The sequence below is a fragment of the Suncus etruscus genome, chromosome 7, assembly GCF_024139225.1.
Source record: "Suncus etruscus isolate mSunEtr1 chromosome 7, mSunEtr1.pri.cur, whole genome shotgun sequence".
Taxonomy (NCBI): domain Eukaryota; kingdom Metazoa; phylum Chordata; class Mammalia; order Eulipotyphla; family Soricidae; genus Suncus; species Suncus etruscus.
The window spans coordinates 53,184,170-53,190,897 of NC_064854.1; the positions used below are offsets into that span (position 1 = coordinate 53,184,170).

At 45.3% G+C, this 6,728-nt stretch overlaps 1 pseudogene; it reads right to left on the minus strand.

Annotated features, from left to right (window-relative positions):
- Positions 1 to 330: 330 nt before the first annotated feature.
- On the minus strand, positions 331 to 1,035 carry LOC126014263 (ribosome biogenesis protein NSA2 homolog; annotated as a pseudogene).
- Between the last annotated feature and the right edge of the window lie 5,693 nt (positions 1,036 to 6,728).

A 6,728-nucleotide genomic window follows, 5' to 3' on the forward strand; every position in this document is an offset into this window, starting at 1 on the left:
GTTTCAAAACTTAAGTTCTGTGCAAGAAAATTTTTCACTGATCCTCAACTCATGGACATTTAGTAGATGTTCCTACTGATCATTCTGTTGCAACTATTCTTACTACATGATAAGGCAGACATGATTCCACTCCACGCTGAGGACACGTTAAGAAAACTGACACTTGTTGACTCTGAGCAGTGGGGAGACTATAAACCTCGACCACTTTACTGTTTTGTGTAACATAATATGCATTTTTCTTGATGGCTGCAGGTATATTAGGCTTAATAGTGGCTTTCCTGACTGGCGTGTGGTCTTCTGTAATTATGAGTTATCTGTACAAAACTGTTGTTAAGCCAGTAAGACTGCATTGATGTATCCATCATTTTCAAGATTGTTGGTAACTTGGGCATATTTTCTCCAAATAACCTTGCCTCCCTGTGTGACAAGGCCCTACTCACTGCTGTTGACCTCATTGACAGTTCCTTTGGTGATAAGACTCAAAGTAGTATAAGTGGAGAGGAGGGATTCTTTTTTTACATAAAGTATTGGCAGGCAAAAGGTGGCTTTCAGTCCAGGATGTGTTACATGGGCTTTCTTAAACATAAACCCAATGACCTAATAAATCTTTTTTATTTAGGTGGCTTTCGCGTAAAGCCATCTCTAAGAAAGCAGACTTTAGGAACCATCCTTTTCCATGCTTTCTTTTTTTTCTTTCCTGTTCAAATAACCTTTAATACTTCTGTTTCTCCCTGGGCATGAACTTTTGGTGAGGGACTTCCCATTTTCCTGCTTTCTCTTTTTGCTTTTATTTAATCATATTGGAAAGTAGTTTAGCTTGGGAGTGTCCCTCTCTGTGCAGCAGGAATGCAGGTATTGCTCCTTGTGGGGTCTTTTCATAATTCCTTTGTTTGGTGTTTCTTTTTTCAGACATCTTAATTTTTTTTTTGAACGCTCATGCACCTCAGGACCTTTTCTTTCTCTTTTATTCATGATAATTCAAAGATATCCAAAGCAGCACTTACTGTGTAACTCAATGTATTCGTTTTGTGTCATGCTTCATGCAGCCTTCCGGGCTTGAAGAAGTTATGTACTTTTAGACTCCCACGCCTCTCTCCTTCTTGATTTGAGCCAAGGACTTAGAATGTCCTTTATTGCAGCTCCATGTTTAAGCCATTGTGTCTACTGTAAGGTTGTTGGGGGCATGAGAGGGTTAATCCTTACCTTGATGGGGTTTTCTTTGTTCTTGAGAATACCTTGAGATGCTGATGCTGGTAAGAGGGACATGGATCTAGCCAGTTGGTGTTGAAGCATTGGGGTAGTGGCCATTGGCAGTGGGCAATGGGTCTCTGATGTGGACCTTGGGTCACTTTCACCCAGTCTTAACAGTGCAGTCTGGTAACCACATATGGATTTGTCACATCAAACTCAACAGATCAATTATAACATCACCATAGTCAAACTCCAGATATCATGACAGAATGGCTGGATCCTAGGCTAGGCTTGAAATTCAATGCCCTAAGCTGAACACTCAGGATGTGGTCAGAAAAGTACAATGACAGGAGATAGCAAGAAAATAAATCACCATATCTATTTCCACACTGTCTTCTGGCAAGGCTCTGTTGACCAGGCAGTCTTCCCTAAAGATTTATGAAAACTTGAGCTCAAAGGCTAGAACTCTTTGTCCAAGGAGTTGCTCCAACATTGCTTGTCCCTAACTGCTCCCGGATATGGTGCTGAAGCCATTTAGGGCTGCCAGGTGTGGCCCTGGTGGTTTCAGAGCACTTCCAGGGTGATGTGGGTGGTCTCTCAGCACCTCATCCTCTGCCCCTTGCATTCAACTTCCTGGTCTGGTTGTCTGAGAATCACTGTCCCCCCTCAAGGTTGCTTGGGAGATCACCCCTGAAATGATTTGTGTGTGTGTGTGTGTGTGTGTGTGTGTGTTTGTGAAATTTAATGTATTGAAAGCTACATGATGAAGAAGTAGAAGTTGGTGCTACAGCCACACCAAGCAAAGCAAGGGCAATTTTGGGATGCAAGATCCTTGATCTCTACTCTCTGTACATGCACAAAATTATGTTTCCACAAGCTAGGAGACACTCTGAACCCTTTCTCATTTTAAAATCAAACCTGGGATCTGGTCTGAGAGATAATAGAGTGTGTAGGGCATTTGCCTTTCATACAGCTGATTCTGGTTCAATCTCTAGCACCCCAGATGTTCCTGAGTTCCACCAAGAGTTTGAGCACAGAGCCAGAAGTAAGCCCTGAGCACCAGGGCTCAGCCAGGTGCTCAGGTGGAGTCCCCAAAATCAAACAAATAAAACATTTGGCTTTAGGTTTAACCATACAACAGAGATACAAATATATTCTCCATGACAATGGCTTTCCGAATTATCCATACAGGGCTTGGTATTTTGATTCATTTGTATGAGACAGTATAAAGATCCCTAAATTGGGTCTGGGTTCCTCCCAAGACCAGCAGTAGTTTTTAATCCCAGGTTTCCTGGACCTGCATGAAGACACATTTTCTGCATGAAGACATTTCTCCGCTCTAGATAGGATACTGGTAGTTTCTGTATAAGGGCATATCCAGAAAATACTCTTAAAGGAAGGGAGAATGAAACTAGGAAGCTTGATTTACCCCTTATTCCATGGCAGAAGGCCATGACTGAACTATAGGCCAAGCTCTGAGCCTTGAGCTCTTAGGAGTTAAGTCACCCACAGCCTAAAAGAAGACACAAAAGCTAAGGACTGCCATGTCAGGTTTGTGTGTCCCGCACAGCCCGACGACATCCAATTATCTCAACACAGTGGATGGATGTGTCCCTCTGGTCAGACAGCGGTGTCCTTCAGCAGAGCAGGGTAATCTTTCAGTGCATCTGAGCCCATAACATGCAGTCCTTGGAGGCCTTCCTGAGCGATGACTGTTTGCATGGTGCATAATTGGCCAGAGGTGCCAGATTCTTTATTCCCAAGCAGTCACCGGAACTGCACGCACCCCACCCCCAAATACATACACACATACATATCCACAACACCGTGTGGTTGGGTTGTATTGAATTGTAGCTGGCCACCTGAACATCTCTTTTCACACCACACACACACACACACACACACACACACACACACACTCTCTCTCTCTCTCTCTCTCTTTTTTTTAAATCATACTGGGTGATGCTTAGGGGTGACTCCTGGCTCTGCACTCAGGAGGTACGTCTGGTGATGCACAGGGGGCACTGTGGGATGCCAAGGATCAAACCCAGGTTGGCCATATACAAAGCCAGTGCCCGACCTACTGTACCATCTCTCCAGCCTCTCTCACATTTTCTTTTCCAGATTTCCAAATACTTTTGACTCTTTCATCATAATAAGGAAAAACATTAAATAAACGCTACCTCTACAGTCTTATTTATTATCCAGGAAACAATTCTTAGTTTTGATTGCATTTATTTTGTTTTTGTTTTGAGCCACACCCGGTGGTGCTTGGGGATTACTCTTGGCTCTGTACTCAGAAATCACTCCTGACAGGATCAGGGGACGATATGGGAAGCTAGGGATTGAATCTGGGATGGCCAGGTGCAAGGCAAACACTCTATCCACTGTGCCCCATCATTGCATTTTTTTTTTTTTTTTTTTTTTTTTTTTGGTTTTTGGGCCACACCCGGTGACGCTCAGGGGTTACTCCTGGCTATGCGCTCAGAAGTTGCTCCTGGCTTGGGGGACCATATGGGACGCCGGGGGATCGAACCGCGGTCCGTCCTAGGCTAGCGCAGGTAAGGCAGGCACCTTACCTTTAGCGCCACCGCCCGGCCCCATCATTGCATTTTTATTGGGGGAGAGCACACCTGGCTTGCTCAGGGCCTGCTTTGGGCTCTGGGCGCACTGCTGGAAGATGTTTGGGAGACTATATGAGGTGCCAGGATCGAACCCAGGGCCAGCCATGTGCCAGGCAAGTACCCTAGACCAACCTCTTTCTTCAAAATGTTAGATAAAACAATTGAGTAGTTGTTTTATTCTAATTTATTACTGTTGAGACAACCTGATTTACTTGTGTATTTTCTTTTCATTTAGGCACTGTGATTTACAATCTTGTAATAATAGGCTTACAATGTTCTAACTCTATGCACCAAGCCACATACTAAATGTCAAGAAGGTATATTTTTTAGAGGCAGGTCGGAAATCACAAGGGTGGGTGTGGGTGTGGGTGTGTGTGCGCACGCGCACATAAAGCTTGTTTATATTTTTACTTATGCCATTTCCCAGAGTGAAGTTTTCCAATACTAAGAGGCAAAAACCTGAACGTTTGGTGCCTAGGTAACAGTGCCCCCTGGTGGCCACAGAGACTGTTTCAGGGAAGACTCCTCTGAACAAGGTCATCCGGACCTACTTCCTGGACACGTGGACTCCAGGATAAACCCATGGGGTTTATAGGTCCATGGGGTGGTGACAAGATCCTACATGAATAAAGATAAGGCTGGGGCCCGTAGAATAGTCCAGGGGCACAGACTCATGCTGGGCTCAATCCCTGGCTCTGATGGAGCTCTGTGGAGGGCTGCCCTGCATCACAGGACACGACAGCAGTCCATCCTCAGGCTCACACATTTGGTTGCTTAAGGTTTGCTGGGCATGGCCTGATATCACCTACGCATCCTCTCCCTGGAGCCCCCAAAAGAGGAGGCTCTTTGTCGTGGTCCCCTGATACTCAATTTGACAAGGAACAGAAAGTCAGTCTCAAACTTTTGCAATCCCCAAATTCTCAAGACCTAGTTTTTTACTAAAACGAGCCAGACACAGCTGGTCTCTCCCTTCCCCCAGGCTCCTGCTCCCTAGGGCAGGCAGCTACAGGAAGTCCGGGCAGCACTACATTGGTAGCACAAACATGAAACATTCTGGATTAAGAGCAAATATCCTGGACAGGCTGTGGGATGATGGGCTCCTGTGGATTTCTGAGAGATGTACTTTTCGGTCAACCCCAAAAGACCCTTTTAATACTGGAGGCCCATCTATGGTGGGAACCAATGGCATCTCCAAGCCGGAGCATAAATCCAACCACAGTGGGACTTCATGCTCCCTGAAGCGCTGAAGCATAGCTGGAAGTACTGCTAGAAGCATGACTGGAAGTACAGGCCTTCTAGGAGCTGCACAGGGCTCAGGTACAGGGACACGTCATAGAACTGAAGTATCCCAGTGTTGTATATGCACCCAGGAATTTCTCAACTCCACCCCATCCGCAGCTGGGACATGGGAGGCTTTTGAGGACAGAGAGAACTGGAAGGAGATACCAAGCCTGTCCCTTAGGGCCCGAGGACAACGTTCACTCCATCTCATCAACATCTGAGCAGCTTCTGGGGTCCCATTAGTTTTATCCAGTCACTGGCTGCTCTTGTTTGTACCTGACAGAATGTGGCTGTGGAGAGCCAGATTGAGGAAGGACCACCAGGGGTGTAGGGGGAACCTCTCTCAGCCCTATGACTACCGGTTGCACCTTCCAAAGGCTTTCACCTTGGAGAGTCAAAGCGGCAGGTATCAGGCCCTAAGCCTACACAATACTATTATGTAACCAATGACACTGATTCTAGGACACCTTTTTAATCTTAAAAGTTATTAAAAAAAAGTAATAAAGAAAAGCCAAGATAATTAAAGGAAAGCAGAGTCATCTATTTATTTCATCCTTATGTGGCCAGTTCAGGCTTTATTTTGTCAGCTGTGTTCTAAGGGTTGCAATGCTACCAATTTCAGGTCACTCGAGACATTTTACATTTTGATTGTTTTTGCTTAACAGTTTGTTTTTCAGAATACTCATTACAGATTTTTTAAAAATGAGTTCATGGGAACCATTTATTGGCTATCTATCTGTTTATTGACTATTTTTCCAGACCGGAGGAGTTGACAAACTGGTCTTGCATTTGGAATGCAGCCTTGGCCATCTGCCTATATATTGACCATGGTGCTTTCCGGGCTACAAATGATAGCCGGTCCAGAATGGTTAAGAGAATCTGGATTGCTTTCTGGCCCTTTACAGAAGTTTGTTGATGTCCCCCTTCAACTCAGGAGTGGCTTATTTGGACAACCATCAGAATGCCACTAGACTAACTTGGTGTGTATCATTTTTAATACGATGGCCATACAAGTGGAAATCAAGGCCCAGGAGACCAGTAGCAGCATCACTGTGGTAGAGACAAATGAGTCTCTACTCTGGAGACACACACATTTTTTGGGGGGCCACACACGGTGATGCTCAGGGACTACTCCCCGCTATGAGCTCAGAAATCACTCCTGGCTTGGGGGACCATATGAGACGCTGGGAGATCGAGCAGCAGTCCGTCCTGGGTCAGCTGCATGCAAGGCAAATGCCCTACCACTGTGCCATTGCTCTGGCCCCCTTCCTTTTGATCAATTCTAGCCCTTGCAACTCAAGAACCAATGGGAAGAACTAGTATACTTTTTACTGGGGATGAAGAGACAGGCTAAAGTGATCACTAGAGGTACCATGATGTTGGGAAAAATGCTGACCTGGCTCTAGTGGCTAAAAGGCATGGAGGGCTGAGACAGTGACTGAGGGGCAGATTCTCCATGAGCAAACAACAGTAGGGAAACAGGCAGGTGAGTGGAAGCATTCAAAGGACTCCACACTCTAATCTCTGTTCTCCCTGAGAGAGACACATACTTATACACAATAGTAACAAAATGTCTCCAGTAAGAACCTTCTAGAGCAACTTCCAATTCTTTCCAGCCAACGGGGAAAAAAG